The sequence below is a fragment of the Dipodomys merriami genome, unplaced genomic scaffold (genome assembly GCF_024711535.1).
Source record: "Dipodomys merriami isolate MVZ:Mamm:240054 unplaced genomic scaffold, mDipMer1.0.p SCAF_48, whole genome shotgun sequence".
Lineage (NCBI taxonomy): Eukaryota > Metazoa > Chordata > Mammalia > Rodentia > Heteromyidae > Dipodomys > Dipodomys merriami.
The window spans coordinates 9,160,450-9,179,361 of NW_027206046.1; the positions used below are offsets into that span (position 1 = coordinate 9,160,450).

The 18,912-nt window shown below is 40.8% G+C and overlaps 1 protein-coding gene across 1 annotated transcript in view; it reads left to right on the forward strand.

Annotated features, from left to right (window-relative positions):
• The window catches only part of Rfx7 (regulatory factor X7), a 60,053-nt gene that overhangs the window by 1,364 nt on the left and 39,777 nt on the right, over positions 1-18,912 (forward strand). The window lies entirely within an intron of this gene.

An 18,912-nucleotide genomic window follows, 5' to 3' on the forward strand; every position in this document is an offset into this window, starting at 1 on the left:
TCTCTCTTCTGGGGCAGTGTATTCTTTGTATTGGTTGTGAAGAAATTGCTTCATTAATATAATTTTTGTGGAAGGTGAAGGTAGGTAGTGTTACACTATTTTTTTTTTGAATTAAGAAAGAAGGAATCAAATAAACGTCTTGCCATTTCGTCTATTTTTTTTTGAGAAATACCCTTTGCTATTCTGTATCTTCCTTGTATGAGAATTTCCAATATTTCCGCATTAGACTGAACTCCTGAAATAACTCCGGTGGGAATCTTCATCATGAAACACACTGAGTTAAGACCATCAACTGTAAGAGCCAGTGATCATGTTCTTTGAACGTGAACTTGGATTGTTTTGCAGGATTAACTGCTCTGTGTGTGTGTGTGTGTGTGTGTGTGTGTGTGTGTGTGTGTGTGTGTGTGTGTGTAGGAAGTGTAGCCTTTTAAGTGGAAAGCAATATTTAGAATTTGGTATAAGCTTGCTTTTCATAGGCGTTTTACAATAGAATTAAATGTGGTGTTAAAATAAAAGTCTTGATTTTTGAATGAGAATCTGGCTGGGCAGTCATTGAGTATGACTTATAAAATATCAAAACTGCTTACTTTCACATTGCCACTTAAAAACCGGCGTGTCATAAAGCCAGTTGGCATCATGTTTATGGTATTTACTCATTTCAAAACAGTCACATATTTTAAATACAAAATAAAGGTTTATTGTATAGTAATTTCCATTATTGTTTTGGCATGTGTCCATGTCGGCATGCTCTGAAGTATGTCAGTGCAGGCTTTACTAGTATTTTACTAAACAATAGTTGGCACGGGAGAGCTTGGTTTCAGCTTTAATTTTAAGATAAAGTTTAAGTATTTTAAGAGAGAATAGGTCTTGATAACTTGAATAGGTCTGCTAGGAGTTATGTATGTGAGAGAGAGCACACTTTATTCTTCAGTGGAATCCTTCAAGAACTCCTTCATAAAGCTGTGTTTTAAATGAAGAGATAGTTTCCTACATAACTATCAAAACCAATTCTGTTTTTTTTTTCTTTTTTAACCCCTGCGTAACGTAACAAGTTATCTGAAATCACAGTTGAATTGAACTCAACTCCATTCAAACAGTGAACCAACCTCCATGTTAAATGACTAAAAAAATCTTGTGAGAAAGACAAATCTTACAAGTTGAATTAATATATTTGAGTTTATTATGAGAACAGAAAGGGGAAAGAATATATATTGTTTAAAAATAACAGTAAATTGTCCTTGTGCCAGTGGCTTATGCCTGTAAATTTGTAATCCTAGCTTACTCAAGAGGCTGAGATCTGAGGATCTCAGATCTGAGGTTCCACACAAGCCAGGGCAGGAAAGTGTGTGAAACTCTTATCTCCACTTAACCACCAAAAGAGCTAGAGGTGGAACTGTGGCTCCACTGTGTGGAGCCTTGAGCAAAAAAAAGCTTGAGCACAGGTCCTGAGTTCAAGCCTCAGGACCAGCACTAAAAAATAAAAAAATAAATAACACTAAGTTGTATTAGGTACTGAGTATATGGGCTGGGGGTGTGACTCAAGTGGTAGAAGGCCAGCCAAGCCTGCACACTAGTCTAGGGAGCATGAGGCCCTGAGTTCAAGCCTCAATACCAGGAAAAAAAATAGATAATTGGGTAGTGAGTAAAGTGGTTGAATAATGACTACTAAGTGCTTTGTTGTGATTTTTAGTAAATTATTTAATAACTTTATTTTAGTAAATCATGGTTATGCATTCATCACAAGTATATTGCTAACTTTCATGTGAGGAAAAACTTTTTTTTGGGAGGGGGTCTGGTCATGGGGCCTGAACTCTGGGCCTGGGCGCCTTTTGGATCTGGTCATGGGGCCTGAACTCTGGGCCTGGGCGACGTCCCTCAGCTCTTCAGCTCAAGGTGAGTGCCCTACCACTTGAGCCATAGCACCACTTCTGGCTTTTTTTCTGCTTATGTGGTGCTGAGGAATCGAACCCAGGGCCTCATGCATGCAAGGCAAGAGCTCTACCACTGAGCCACCTTCCCAGCCCCTGAGGAAAAACTTCTGAAGTCTAGTGTACTTCACTTTTTGGTACTAGCTTTGAAAAATAATGGGCAATAAACACCTCGATCCCAAAATGATTCATTTAAGTTCTTATTTAGAATTATACTGGCCTATTTACTAACATTTAGTTTTCAACTTGAGAAGTTCTATTTGCACAAAGCATTTCTATGTAGTTAAAAGATTAACCTCAGAAGTATGTGGTACACATTAATGGATATATTTACTCTGTAGTCCCATAACCCCAGTTCCACAAGATAGGACTACTGGATTCAAAAGCTCCTTCACTGTCATGTTTGCATGAGAAATGGTATGTGTTAAATTTAAATCATTTAGAAATCATTTTAGTATAGTGACAATTCTTTTAGTTATTTCATTTTGTGCTTTTTGAGGTAATATCTTCTTGACCCATCTTTCATCACCTGTTATGTCCTGAGTGCTTGTCTTTTGTACAACTTACCATATCATCTTTTGGCACTGTTACTATCAAGAATTTAAAATTAGATTCAAAAGAAATGTGTCATTTAAAAATTATCAAGTGGTTTTGCTTTTAGGTTGATCATAGTTTCTAAATGACTGGGCTTGTCGATCACAAACAAGTTTGTACTTGCCCTCCTACTCTACAAAGTATAAATATAGTATGTGATGTAGGCCTTTGGCTGGACAATGAGTTATTTATTATCTCTGCTCACAATTAAGTTACTCTGTTTTATTAAACTAAAATGCTATTTGAGAAAAGTATTCCATTGTCATTTCAAGCAATAAATATGTCTTTGCAGAAAAGATTAAGCGTTCTGAGTTGAAGCTTTATTTATTTTTTTGGCGCCAGTCCTGGTGCTTGAACTCAGGACCTGGGTGCTGTTCCAGAGCTGTTGTGTTTAAAGTTAGTGCTTTACCACTTAAGCCACAGCTCCATGTCCAGCGTTTTGGTGATTAATTGGAGATAAGAGTCTCATGGATTTTCCTGCCCAGGCTGGCTTTGAATCATGATCCTCAGATCTCAGCCTCCTGAGTAACTAGGATTACAGATATGAGCACCGGTGCCTGGCTAGAAACAAAATTTTAAGAGTTGGAAATACTATGTTTTTAAAAATAATATTAGAAAACAAAGATGTTGCTAGCTTAATAGTGTTGTGTTAATATGTTTTGTGTTTGTGTTAATATGTCTGTGAATGCTTTCAACTTCAATCCAGGCTAAACGAGCCTTCCTCTGGGCTTCCTCATTCCCACTGCACAGACAAAAGGTCTGAATCACTCTTCACCCTGGGTAGGAGATTTATTTATTTATTTTTATTTTTGTCAGTCCTGAGGCTTGAACTCAGGGCCTGGGTACTGTCCCTGAGCTTCTTTTGCTCAAGGCTGGCACTCTACCACTTGAGCCACAGTGCCACTTCTGGCTTTTTCTGTGAATATGGTACCAAGGAATTGGACCCAGGGCCTCAAGCATGCTATAGGCAGGCATTCGACCACCAAGCCACATTTCCAGCCTGAGGAGATTTATTTATGAAGGTGTTTTAATACCAAATATATATGTGTATATACCATACATATACATACACAGGCTGTCAAAATGTTAGTATTTTCTAAATAGTAGAATTATAAAGTAAACTTTTTATTGTTTTTGGTCATCGTGGGGCTTGAGCTCTGGGTTTGGGCGCTGTTCCTACGCTCTTCAGCTCAAGGCGAGCCCTCTACCACTTACCACAGTGCCACTTCTGGTTTTCTGGTGGTTAGTTGGAGATAAAGAGTCTCCGTGGACTTTCCTGCTGGGGCTGGCTTGAACCGTGATCTTCAGATCTCAGCCTCCTGATTAGCTAGGATTACAGGTGTGAGCCATCTGTGCCCGGCTCTAAAGTAAACTTTTGAAAGAAAGTAACTAGAAAAACCCTATTTTTTCTTTTTGTATTTTTGTGATAGAGTTTTGTTGCGCAGTTTCAGCCTGAGTGGATTTTAGGTGTGTGTGTATTACCATGACTAGCTTCCGTGTCCTTTTTCTAAAGGAGGGAATACTCCTATTGTAACCAACCTTTCAGCCTTGTTTAACTAAGTTCTTTCATTTTCCTTGCACCCCAATAAGGATACTTTAAAAAAGTCATCAAAGCAGGCTTTCCCTTTCTCTTACCTCTTAGTCTTCCTATTTGTATTTTTTTTTTAGATGTATGAAAATTTGGGGCTGGGAAGGTGGCTCAGTGGTAGAGCGCTTGCCTTGCATGCATGCGGCCCTGGGTTCAATTCCTCAGCACCACATAAGCAAAAAGAAAAAAGCCGGTAGTGGTGCTGTGGCTCAAGTGGTAGAGTGCTAGCCTTGAGCTGAAGAGCTGAGGGACAGTGCCCAGGCCCAGAGTTCAGGCCCCACGACCGGACCCCCCCCCCCCAAAAAAAAAAAGAAAATTTGTATTTAACAAAAATATGCTTTTTTTTTTCCCCCTTTCCTTCCTTCCTTCCCCCCTTCCCCTTCTTATTGGTTGTAGGGCTTAAACTAAGGACCTGAGCACTATCCCTGAACTTTCTTGCTCAAGGCTAGCAGTCTACCACTTTGAGCCACAGCGTCTCTTCTGATTTTCAGCTGGTTAAGTGGAGATAAGAGTCTCATAGACTTTCCTGCCTGGGCTGTCTCTGAACTGCAATCCTTAGATCTCAGTCTCAGGAGTGGCTAGGATTACAGGTGTGAGCCACTGGTGCCTGGCTTTCCTTTTCTTTTAAAAGAAGCTTTACTTGAAACTGTGATAGAGTTAGAATGGAAAAGAAGTAGTATAGAAAACATTACATTTGCAATCTCTCCTGCTTGTTTGTAGTGTTACAAAAAGGCTGGAGTGTGATTCCATGGTAGAGTGCTTGCTTAGAATATGCAAGATCCTGGATGGGATCCATCACTAGTATTGGTGGGAAATGGTCAGTAGATCATACTTACAAGAGAAGTTTGTAATGTGCATAATAAACTTTACCTGGAAATTCAAAAGCTTTTACATTTATTGTAGAGAATATTCTGTTAAAAAGCCAGTTCAAAGATTATTAGCAGGGTTAATTGAACCAATTGTGGTTTATATTTCTATAATTGTGTTTACAGGTAAAGCAATAGAGATCTTTCAGAGAATGGTGAACTGGTAGCAGGGTATTTATAGACTCCTGGATCCTACTGACCATGCAAGCCATTTCTGGGCAATGGGTTTCTTGTCTTTGTTCAATCTTGTAGGGCTTACAGACTTTTGAATCTGGGACATTTTCAATATAGAATGTAATTTTAAAATAGTTTTCTGAGTCACTTCTGGGTATTTTCTCTCTCCCCTTCCCTCCTCCTGGGGCTTGAACTCTGGCCTTAGGTGCTCTCTCTGAACTCCTTTTTGCTCAAGGCTATTACTCTACCACTGGAGCCAGCACCACTTCCAGCTTTTTCTGTGATTAATTGAAGGTGAAGTCTCACTTTCCTGCTTGGTCTGGCTTTGAACTGTAATGTTCAGATCTCAGCCTCCTGAGTAACTACGATTACAGGCAGGAGCCACTGGCACCCAGCTTCTGGTGTATTTTTTTTTTATTAGTTCTTTAACCATGACTTAACAAGTCTTCCATACCCAGCACACAAAAAAAAGATTTAGAATGCTTTTGTTGTCAGTACTGAGACCCTCTTAGTTGGCAGTGTCCCAACGCTGTTTTCTCTTTCCAGAAAGAAGCCAGTGCTTTGTCTTCTCTGTTGATCAGAAAGACAGGTTAAACAATTTCAAGCCTGTCAAGTTTCTGCTTTTGTTTAGCTTAGGTATGTATATAAATAATCAACCAACTTGCTCTTTCCATTGGATAATGTCTTGAATGACAGCCTGTGCCAGACTGCCGTGATTTCTGTTCCACTTCTGAGTTTTGGTAGTAAGGGGGAAGAATGATGATCATTGGTAGGAAGGACAAAAATGTCTTTGTTTTTATAAAAATCAGTCTTTGAGTAATAATTGTACATACTGAATCAGTTAAATAATTTAAATTAAAAGTGTACAAATGAAATTTAAACATTGTTATTTGCTCAAATTTGAACATCTCAAGAAGGAACAGCACATAAGTACTCAACTGAGAACCTGTTATATACAAAGTACCATGCTAATGACTGGCATTTGAAGGATATTTATTTGCTTTATAATACTAACCTTGTAAAATCAATTATCCTAAGCAAAAATGTCAGAGGACATCTATCAAAATATGAATTCCAGGGAAAGTACACTTTATTTTCCTCATTTACAAAATGAGAGGGTATACCAAATGACCTTATAGATTCCTTTATCTTAACTTTCTGTGGATCTGTAACTAAGCTAATATTGACAACAATAATAAAGCAGACATAAGTATGATTAAAAACTAGTATAATTAACTTATCACAGGTCGTTGGAGAACATTTTCACTCAACAGCGAATTAGGATTTGTCAGTATTTCCTTGGGTGTTAGCCCAGGAGGACTGTCAGACTATTGTTACCTTGTTCAAGTGTTCTGCAAATATTTATCAACATGTATTACACACAAAGTATTGTAAGCGCTGTTTATTATGCAAAACTACACTGGCTATGATGTAATTCTGATCATTGGTTGGGGACACTACTAGCTACTCTACACACATACACACACACGCGCACACACACACACACACACACACACACACACACACCTCTTTTTGGAACTATTTAGTGTAGGGTTGGACTGTCTATATCAAGAATAGGAACTTTACTGAGTAATTTTTGTAGTGTCTTGTAAGTTACAAAGAACAAGAGGCCGGGTGCTGGTGGCTCACGCCTGTAATCCTAGCTACTCAGGAGGCTGAGATCTGAGGATCGCGGTTCAAAGCCAGCCCGGGCAGGAGAGAACGTGAGACTCCTATCTCCAATAAACCACCAGAAAACCGGAAGTGGCGCTGTAGCTCAAGTGGTAGAGCGCTCGCTTTGAGCTGAAGAGCTGAGGGACAGCGCCCAGGCCCAGAGTTCAAGCCCCACGACCGAAAAAAAAAAAAAAAAAAAAAAAAAAAAACAAAGAACAAGAGAGTTAGATGGTTACTCCACAGGCCTGACCAAATCACATCACTCTTACCCACTGCCTCCATTTTTGTCTGTTTAGCTTTTCATTGCTTTCTCTTCCACTTTCTGAAGGGTTCTAAGAGTTTATATTAAGAATGAGTAGCATAGCTGAGTGCTGGTGGCTCACGCCTGTAATTTTAGCTACTCAGGAGGCTGAGATCTGAGGATCACAGTTCAAAGCCAGCAGGGTCAGGAACATCTGTGAGACTCTTATCTCCAATTAACCGCCAGAAAACCAGAAGTGGCTCTGTGGCTCAAGTGGTAGAGCGCTAGCCTTGAGCTGAAGAGCTCAAGGACAGTGCCCAGGCCCAGAGGTCAAGACCCATAACTGACAAAAAAAAAAAAGAATGAGTGGCATGGGTTGATAGTGGGGAGAATCTTAGTTTGGGTAGGATGGTAGAATAAAAGATGTGCAGATCTTAATGCTTTTGCTTGCTTTTAGATTAAGATACCATTCAACTTTAACTGACAAAAACCAAACTTTCATGTTTTCTTTGTTCCTGACACTATAGGTGTGTACTTTTTCATGGCTTTTATTTTCCTTTTGATCGAATGGGTTTGAACTCACAGTCTTATCATTTGTTAGGCAGATACTTTACCATTTGAGCCACACATCCAGCCCTAGACATGTACTTTTTTATTTAATCAACTGTATATCTTCGACAGGGATATAGAAGAGAGATTTACAGTGAAATTTGGTTAAATTATGTGTGCTTTCTAATCAAGCAGTACTTTCCACAGAGAGAGAAGTAGGTTTTCTTCTTCCCTGTATGTGAGATTAAAATGAAATGTTTGGGGCCGGGAAGGTGGCTCAGTGGTAGAGCGCTTGCCTTGCATGCCTGAGGCCCTGGGTTCGATTCCTCAGCACCACATAAGCAAAAAGAAAAAAGCCGGAAGTGGCGCTGTGGCTCAAGTAGTAGAATGCTAGCCTTGAGCTGAAGAGCTGAGGAACAGCGCCCAGGCCAAGAGTTCAGGCCCCAAGACCGGACCCCACCCCAAAAAAAGAAAAGAAAAGAAATGTTCATCTTCCTTGCTCTCTGAGTCTGAGTTCAGATGGTGAGAGAGGTTGCAGAGTGAGTGACAGATTGCAGTCTGCTGTGGCGTTTTGTGAGGTCGAGAGCCTCGATGGTGTGAAACACTGTCTCCTTCAAATAGTCTTACCTAGAAAAAAGGCTTTTTTTTTGGCAGGACGAGGGAAAGGGGTGGGTATTGTTCAGTTGTGGGCTTTGAACTCGGAGCCTGGGTGCTGTCTCTCAACTCTTTTGCTCAAGGGTCATGCTCTACCACCTTAAGCCATAGCACCACTTCCAGTTGTCTGGTGGTTAGTTGGAGATAAAGGTCTTATGGACTTTCCTCCCAGGCTGGTTTTGAACCACTATCCTTAGATCTCAGCCTACTGAGAAGCTAGGATTACAGGTGTGAGCCTCCAGTGTCTGGCAGAAAAATCTTTTTATCTAAGCTCATTTGTTTAAGTTTGGGTACTAGGGGTTTGGGTAATGAACCGTATCTTTATAACTCATCCAGCATAGGATCAGCATGTGGATTTGAACTTGCGTCCAAAGTCTGATTGATGAACAATGCCTGCCAGAGGCATGGGAATAGGAAGTAATGGTACAGTATTTACTTTTGTCATTTAGACTGGCCCTATTGAGCTGTAGTAACTTTTTATGAAACACTTGGAGTAAAGTTGGGAAACATACCCCAACAAGATGCTTCAATACATGTAAATGAGTCACTTTCCTAATTTGATATAGTCCTTAAATCTATTAAAAGTATGCATGTATATATATCATATATACACATATAATATATGATATATATACTATATATATATATATATATATATATAAAACCTGAAATAAAACATAAAATACCTGATTTCCCCCCTCCCTTTTTTTTTCTGAAGCAAGAGCTATTAGGAAGGACATTTGGGAAAATTTCCAGAAAATAAGAAAATGGAAGATAATCCTAAATTTATAGAAGCACATGGCCAAGGAATATGCATTAAACTCAGTTGAGCAATATACATCTCCTACATGCAAAATATAGCAAGACAAAAAGTAAAACGTTTACCCCTGGGTCACTCTATGTATCACTAATGGAATTTAACAAAGGTAAGTCTTTGTTAAATGTAGTAATGGTACAATTTGTGGTATAAAGAAATACAGTTAGATGAGGGAAGGATTTAGTGAAGATAGTATCCTTCTTTTGGCAAATTCAGGAATATGAAAAAAATCAAAGGATAGGGTGTGTGTGTGTGTGTGTGTGTGTGTGTGTGTGTGTGTGTGTGTGTGTGTGTGTGTGTGTGTGTGTGTGTGTGTGTGTGTGTGTGTGTGTGTGTGTGTGTGTGTGTGTGTGTGTGTTTAAGCTCAGGGCCTCAAACTAGCTTGACGTGCTTGCTTGACTGATGTTCTACTTGAGCCACATTTTGGAGATGGAGTCTTATAGACTTGCCTACCTAGACTGGCTCCAAACCACAGTCCTCCCGAATGCAGCTTCCTGAGTAGTTGTACTACAGACCGGAGTCATCTATGCGCAGCTATTGCTACGACTTCTTAATTTTCACTGTCTGGAAGTAGATTTAGTTGTCGATGATAGTGAACCTTCCCAACAATGTGAATATAGGAATACAGAGAAAATTTGTTGGAGAATCACTAAGGAGAGGGATTTCTAACAACCCTCTTATCTAAATTTTTTTGGGGGGGTCCGGTCATGGGGCCTGAACTCTGGGCCTGGGCGCTGTCCCTCAGCTCTTCAGCTCAAGGCTAGCACTCTACCACTTGAGCCACAGCGCCACTTCCGGCTTTTTTCTTTTTGCTTATGTGGTGCTGAGGAATGGAACCCAGGGCCTCAGGCATGCAAGGCATGCGCTCTACCACTGAGCCACCTTCCCAGCCCCTAAATTTTTATTTGCAGAGGTAGAAAAGAATATAAAAATAATAAATGGATGGAGGTAAGGGGAACTTGGGCAGAAGAGTAGAGTACAAATAGCCACCATTGCTGTTGCTTTTTTTTTTTTTTTTGTCAGCCATGGGGCTTAAACTCAGGCCTAGGCACTGCCCCTGAGCTCTTTTGCTCAAGGCTGGCACTCTACCACATGGAGCCACAGCTCCATTACTGTTTGTTTTGTGTTGTTTTGACTGGTTAATTGGAGATAAGAGTCTCCTGGAGACTTTCGTGCCCAAGCTGGCTTCCAACCACAGATCCTCAGATCTCAGCTTTAGCTGGGATTACAGGTGTAAGCCACCACGGGTTTGACTAAACTTGACCATTGCACAGCAGTTTTCTTCCGTGCCTTGGTTGCTCACCAATACAATTTGCTTTTTTTTTTTCTAGTTATTCTGTTTATTTTGACAGTAGATAGCAATAGATCTTCTTCTTCTTCTTCTTCTTTTTTGGTTGGTCATGGGGCCTGAACTCTGAGCCTAGGCGCTGTTCCCTCCACTCTTCAGCTCAAGGATAGTGCTCTACCGTTTGAGCTATAGTGCCCACTTGGGCCTTTTCTGCTTGTGTGGTGCTGAGGAATCGAACCCAGGGCCTCATGCATGCAAGGCAAGCGCTCTACCACTGAGCCACCTTCCCAGCCCCTGGATCTTCCTTTTTTAATCAAGCTGGCAAGACTGATTTCACCTTTGACTTTTCTCATGTCTATGCCCAAATATTTTAACTAGTTGCCTAGTTTACCATATAACTTAAATTTCTTTCTGTCTTGCTGTTTCCTCTGCTAGAACCATAGCTAGAGCTTCACCATCCTGGATTACTGTAGTACACAGAGCTTCCCTCAGCCCTTTGGTGATGTGCCCCCACAAACTATCCTGTGTGTTGCTATCAAAACAGTTACTCTGGGGCTGGGAAGGTGGCTCAGTGGTAGAGCGCTTGCCTTGCATGCATGAGGCCCTGGGTTTGATTCCTCAGCACCACATAACCAAAAAGAAAAAAAGCTGGAAGTGGCGCTGTGGCTCAAGTGGTAGAGCACTAGCCTTGAGCTGAAGATCTGAGGGACAGCGGCCAGGCCCAGAGTTCAGGCCCCATGACCGGACCCAAAAAAAAAAAATACCAATTACTCTAAAACGCCTGTTTTCATATGGTCTCTTTCTGAAAGCATACTGGAATTTTGTCTTACTCATCCTATCATGTGGAAAGATTCCCATCCGGTTTCAATGACCTAAAAATAACTTAGCCCCCTACAGTCAATCTTGCCCCGTTTCCTGCCATTTACCCACATGTAGCATCCACCTGGATCCAGCTAGTGCCTTAGTATTCTGTGGTCCTACCTCCATTTCCTTTGTTTATGTTCTGTCTCTTCCCTGGGACCCCCACTTCCATTTCCAAACCCTGCTGAATCCATCTGAACCCTTTGTAAGTTGTAGCCCAAATCATTGTACTATGAGAATTTCTTAGCTGCTCTAGTCCCTTTTAGTCTTCTTGACCTCATACTGCATAGTAAGTCTATACAGTTAAGCACTTAATCACTCTTAATATTTTTCTTGTACTGTCTTAATGAATAGTTGATTAGTCCCATGTTTTCTATTTTGCATGTATATTTTTAAAATAATATATGAGCCAAGTGGTTGCTCTTGTATCCCACATTTAAAAAATACTGTAGAAACAACTGTCAGGAATTTTAGTAACCTTTCATGCCTGACTACACAACAGAACATAGTTAGGTCTTTGTGGGCCAATTCTATGACCCAGCCTTCTTCCTAAGAGGTAAACTTGGAATTTTAAAGATACTTTAACTTTGAATCGGAGATGGGTCCTTAAAGTCTGATCCTCCCCCTCCTCTTCCTCTACTCCTTTTCTTCCCTTCCTTCTCTTTCCCTTTCTTTCTTAAACATAGAGTGCATTCAGTTTTGATTCACCTTATTAGAAGGCAGATGAACACACATGTGCATACATATTACTAATGATCCATTTGTGGACAAGACGGTATAAGGTGCATAACCTACGAGTCAGCAAACTTTTATGCAAAAGGCAGACAGTTTGGCTTAGTAGGGGATGGGGTCTCTGTTGTAGTTTTCTTTCCATTATACTAGGAAAATAGCCAAGACAGTATACAAATGAATAGGTACAGCTGCATTTCAATCCCAGTAGTTTGTGAACCCTTATAACCCCATTGAGAAAACAAAGAATACATGTAATAGGAGTCTGTTTTCTCTCCCTGATTAGATGACTCAGTTTTGAATTGCCATAACAGACACATGAGACAGCTAACTTAAAAGGAGAAAAGGAGGGCTTAGTGGTAGATTGCTTGCCTAGCATGCTTGAAGCCCTGGGTTCATTTTCTCAGCACTGTGGCTTGAGCCACAGCACCTCTTAGGGTTTTCTAGTGAGTGGTGTTTTTCTTTTTTTTGGTCAGTCGTGGGGCTTGAACTCTGGGCCTGGGCGCTGTCCCTCAGCTCGTCAGCTCAAGGCTAGCACTCTACCACTTGAGATACAGTGCCACTTCTGGTTTTCTGGTGGTTTATTGGAGATAAGAGTCTCACAGACTTTCCTGCCTGGTCTGGCTTTGAACCATTATCCTCAGATCTCAACCTCCTGAGTAGGATTACAGACGCGAGCCACCGGTGCCCAGCGAGTTGTTCCTTTAATAACAGTCTTCTCATGAGAACTTAAAGGGTCACTCAAGTTGTACCTCAATCCCAATGACCTAAGGACCTCCTACTGGGTAGGTCAGTTGTCCAGACACCAAGCTTTTCATCACGATGGACTTGTGGGGGACACTCAGACTGCACAAGAACCCTGTTCTCCTGTTCATCAGCAACAATGGATGACGGTCGTTTATCTGCTTGCTGTTAATTGTCCTGTAATTCTCCCTTGTGGAAGCCATGGACTCTATGTAGATGAGTGTTATATTTCAGGATAGTCTTAACTCAGTCCCTAATAATACATCAAGAACTTCACACCAAGGAAAACGTTGAATATACTGAAAGCCAGAAGCTCTTCTTCAGTTGCCTCAGAGATCTGAAATTAAGGCAAGGTGCTGCCAATCCTGGAGAGAAGGCTGTGTGTATAATGACAGCTACCCATAGGCCAGAAGCCCACAGCTTGCACCTGTGTGGGAAAGATGTTTTAAACCATTGTTGGCAAACTGCTGCAGGCTGAGTGTGGACCCAGGAGAGTTCACTTTGCTGGGCAGGGACTCACACTCTCCGTACTTTCAGGAGGGCTGGCTGAGTCTGTGAAGAGCAAAGTGAAATCCTTGTGTTTCCAGCAGCAGGAAAAGTACTCATTTTGAAATATGTTCACAGTTGTCTGTTCTCTTTAATAAGGCCTGCCCTCAAAGGAAACATTTTTTTTTTTTTTTTTTACCAGATCAGCTGGGATTTTACCAAAGCCTGACTGAGCTAAAGGAAGGGCCCAGCTTTGGCCCTCTCCAACTTTCCATTCCAGACAAGGGAAAGGAGTCTGCTTAGGCTCTCTAAAAGACTGAGATTGGTCATAAGACTGTAGAATTCCTGCTACTTCCTGCACACTAAACCACCTCAGTAAGGCTCCAGTATAACCACAGGGGATCATACCTAGAAGAATTGTAATTTCTCCCACCCTATTGAAAGAGTCTCGAAGGAAACCTAAAGACAGACAGTAGGGGCAGAGGCAGGGAAACAAGGACACTAGCAGAAATCAGCGTTCAACACCATAGAATAACAATAAACACAGCCTAACTCTTAAACCTCACATAAAGGATCTATCTCAGTTCACACACCCTATTTAGAGTCTCTAAGGAAACCTAAAGACAGTATGGGAGGGGCAGGGAAACAACCACACTAGCAAAAATCAGCGATAGCCAGGCTCATGCCTATAATCCTGGTTACTCAGGAGGCTGAGATCTAAGGATCATGGTTCCAAGCCAACCCCAGGCAGGAAAGTCCGTGAGACTCTTATCTCCAGTAAACGACTAGAAAGCGGGAAGTGGCTCTGTGGCTCAAGCGGTAGAGCTCTCACTTTGAGCTGAAGAGCACAGAGACAGTGCCCAAGCCGAGTTCAAGCCCCATGACCGACCAACCAAAAAAAAAAAAAAATCAGTGTTCAAAACCCTAGAATAACAATTAATAAACACAGCCCAACTCCCAACCTCACATAAAGGATCGATCTCAGTTTCATATCATTCCTGCCTTTCAGTAAAATCAGGGAATGGGAGTCTGGAAGAGGTAAACCAAGCATAGGAATCAGATATAACGCATTCACATTTTGACATTATCAGACTGGGTATTTAAAATGATTAATATCCTCAGAGCTCCTAAATGGGACAACATGTAGACTAGATGGGTAAGAAAAGGAGAGACAAAATCCACAGGAAATGGTAGAAATCAGAAACACTAGACTGGCTCCTCTGTAGTTGGATCCTCTCAATAGACTGGACATGACCCAGGGAAAAAAAATAAGCAAGAAGATGTCAAGTAGAAACTTCCTGGGCACCAGTGGCTCACGCCTGTAATCCTAGCTGCTCAGGAGGCTGAGATCTGAGGATCAAGGTTCGAAGCCAGCATGGGCAGGAAAGTCTTCAAGTAATCTTGAGTTTAAGCCCCATGACTGGCAAAAAGAAAAAAGAAAAAGGAAGAAAGAGAAAAAGAAAGAAAGAGAAAAGAAACAAATGTAAAGAAAACAAAAAAAAATGAGAAAAAAAAAGAACAAAATATGTAAAATGTGACAGAAAAGGGTAACACAATAGGAATGACAAGCAGAAAGACAGAAAGGTACAGAAGAAATGTTTGATCTGTGGTAATGACTTAAATTTTTTCACAATTAATGACAGACACCAAGCTATAGATCCAGGAAGCCTTAGAGAAAACCAAGCAGATTAAATACTAAAAAACTGGTATGTAGGCATATTTTATTTGAGCTGCAAAAAATTAAAAACAGAGGAAATCTTGAAATAAGAGAAAAACATCTCTCTTGACATCATGTGTTGTACAGACACCATTAAAGCATTTTCATAGTGAAAAAAAAAAAAAGAGAAAAACATCTCTACCTACAGAGGACTAAGGAGAAGAGTTACATCAGACTTCTGAAAATGTGGAAGCAAAAAGAATAGATGAAGTGAAATATGTAGTATTGGGGGAAGGGCAGAGAAAAATCAGCTTATTTCTGTGTCCAGCAAAATATCCTTAAAAAGAAGGAGAAACAAAAATGTCAAAGAAAAATTGAGGGAGGCTGGGTCCCAGTGGCTCATACCGGTAATCCCTAGTTACTCAGGAGACTGAGATCTGAGGATCCTGATTTAAAGCTAGCCTGGGCAGGAAAGTCCATGGAACTCTTTATCTTCAATTGACCACCAGAAAATTGGAAGTGGTGCTGTGACTCAAAAGTGGTAGAGTGCTAACTTTGAGTGAAAAAGCTCAGGGACAGCACCCAGGTTCTGAGTTCAAGCCCACAACCAACAAAAGGAAAAAAAAAAAAAAAAAGGAGGGAATTTATCATTAGTAGACCTGCTTTGCAAGAAATGGGGAAAAAAATTCCTTTGAGAGGACAGTGATGTAGTTAGAAACTCAGAATTACAAAAGGGAGAGCAGTAAGAAATAAAGGCAAAATAAAAGCTTTCCATTTTCTTATCATTGGTTGCATGAACACAAGAATGACTTCCTGGACAAAGCAGTGTATAGTCAGTCCATGGATGATCTGATGTGAATGACACCAGTGTGGCGAGATAGGATGGAGTTGGGAGTGTTATCATAGGTACCTGCACTAACTTGGATAGGATGGAGTTGGGAGTGTTATCATAGGTATCTGCACTAACTTTGAGGCGATGCAGTGTTTTTCAGGAAATACCCAGAGAATTATTTCAAGTGAAAAAGGCCAGTCTCAAAAGGCTCTTTGCAGTCTTACCTGTGTAACACTGATTATTTGTCTAGATTGGTCCTCAATTATTGCTGAATAATAGTCCACGAACGTACCACAGTTTATTTAACTATTCACCCATTGAAAGATACCTGGATTACTTCTTAGGTTTTTGTGAACACGATCTTCATTTCTCTAGGGTAAATTTTAGCTTGAGATTGGAATTGCTATGTTGAATGGAATTTCCTTGGTTAGTTTCTTAAGAGGTTACAGAACTTTCCCAGGGTCATTGTACCACTTACATTCCCACCAACAGTGAATGATCCAATATCTCTACATGCTTGCCAGTATTTGGTTTTAATACTCTGAACTTGGCTCTTCTTTTAGGTAATGGTAGTTCATTGTGGTTTTTGTTTGCATTTTCCTAGTGGTTGGTCATATTATCTTCTCCTGTGCTCTTTGCCATTTATAGACACTCTGTGATGATGTATTTCTTCAAATCTTTTGCATATTTCTCATTGGATTGTTTGCTGGTGAGTTTTGAGAGTTTAAAAAAAAAATATATATATATATGTATATACATATATATTCAGTCTTCTGTCAAATCTAAGTATGACATGCTTTTCTTACTCTGAAAGTTATTTTATTTTTATTTTTTTATTTTTATTTTTGGTCCAGTCATGGGGCCTGAACTCTGGGCCTGGGCGCTCTCCCTCAGCTCTTCAGCTCAAGGCTAGTGCTCTACCACTTGAGCCACAGCACCACTTCCGACTTTTTTCTTTTTGCTTATGTGGTGCTGAGGAATCGAACCCAGGGCCTCATGCATGCAAGGCAAGCGCTCTACCACTGAGCCACCTTCCCAGCCCTGAAGGTTATTTTTTTAACTAATTTTTCGGGTATTGTTTTTTGTTTTTGTTTTTGGGACCGGTCATAGGGCCTGAACTCTGGGCCTGGGCGTTATAACTAATTTTCCATAGATTATATCTTTAGAGCATTTTAAGGTCACTTAAAATATAACACTGACTTCACACTACATAGCCTCCTTTGTTAATCCTGTGCTAGAATGGTGTGTGCTAAAGTTGATAAACTCACACCAACACATTATCATGTGATATGCTATATTCTATAGGTTAGGACAGATGTCTAAGATGTATCCATCAACTCAGGCCTGGTAGTGAACTGCTATAGTCCCAACTCCTTTGGAGTTGTAGGTAGGAGGATCACTAGTTTGAGGCCAGGCAGGACAAAGTTTGTGGGATCCTTTCTTTAAAACAACATAAAGCTGGTGCTGGTGGCTCACACTTGTAGACTTAGCTACCTGACGTCTTGAGCTGAATGTGAGTACATTTTATTAATTTTAATTTAAAATAGTTTTGGTGCCTTCCCTGGGCCTTTAACTCTTGGCCTGGGTGTTGTAAGAGTTCTACCACTTGAACCATGTAAGTGGAGCCACTTGAGCTCCACTTCTGTCTCACTGGTGGTTAATTGGAGATGAATCTCAGAAACGTTACTGCTTGGGCTGGCTTCAAGCTACTGTCTCAGATTTCAGCCTTCTGAGTAGCTAAGATCATAGGCATGATCTACTAGTGCCTGTTGTAAATGAATTGTTGACCATCATTCTCATTTGGTTTCATGAAGCTATTTTTTTAGGTTGTAGGAATATAAGATTTTTTTTTAATTGTGAAAATACTGTACAGAGGGGTTACAATTCCATGGGCAAGATAATGAGTACATTTCTTATCAAGCATTGTAGCCTCCTCCTTTGTTTCCCCTTCCCATGCCATCCTCCCCCATCCCCCACCCAACCCTCCCCCCCCCCCAAGTAAGATTTTTTTGAGGGTAGAATTTCAAATAAATTTATCCTATATTCCATAGCCATTGTTTCTTGATTGTATGGAGTGGATATTGTAGTTATAGACAGATCATTACCTTTTGTTTATTTATTTAATTTTATTTTATTTTTTGTCAGTCATAGGGCTTGAACTCTGGGCCTGAGCGCTGTCCCTCAGCTCTTCAGCTCAAGGCGAGCACTCTACCACTTGAGCTACAGCGCCACTTCGGTTTTCTAGTGGTTTATTGGAAATAGGACTCTCATGGTCTTTCCTGCCCAGGCTGGCTTTGAAGCGTGATCCTCAGATCTCAGCCTCCTGAGTAGCTAGGATTATAGGTGTGAGCCACCAGCGCCTGGCCTTTTGTTTATTTTTTGCCAGCCCTGGTCCTTAAACAGTGGGCCTAGGTGCTGTCCCTGAGCTACTTTAGCTCAAGGCTAGTGTACCTCCACTTGAGCCATAGCATCACTTCCAACTTTTTCTGTGATAGTTGGAAATAAAGAGTATCGTAGACTTCCTGCCATGGCTGGCTTTGAACCGGAATCCTCAGATCTAAGCCACCTGTGTAGCTAGGGTTACAGATGTGAGCCACTGGCGGTGCCCAGCTCAGATCATTACCTTTTGTTGTTGATGCAATTAAATATGTTCCTGATAGCTGGAGATGTAAGTCAGTGGTGGAGTTCTTGTCTAGATGCAGGATGCCTGGTGTCTAAACCCCCACACCTCAGCCGAGAAGGGGGAGATAATTCAGTTCTTAAGGTTTATAGTAGATGATTGCTGGAAGTAGACCTTCAACGTTTTGGCTCAGGAGTACTCCTCTTAACCCCCACCACGAATACTCTTGTCACCGTTTTGTTCTTGAGTTAAAGGGAGTAGCCTTATCCTTATTAGAACTTCTGACTCAGCCTTTCTCAACCTGGGATAGTAGGTACTCAATCGTCATGAAAATAAAAGGTTCTTCATCCAGTTAGTTTGGGAAATGTTCCATAGGCTAACTCTTGGTATTCAAATGGATACACAGTGCATGCTAGAATATTGAGCTCCATAAGCAATCTTGTACTATAAGGGTGGAGAAACTTAATCCTTAAATTAGATTAAAATCCTGTTTGATTTTGTTTAACCAAGCATTTTCTGAATTTGCTTGCATGTCAGACACTTTTTTCCCCCACAGGTATCTATACATATTGGGAGGAACAGTCCTCACAAAATACACTTCTAAAATATG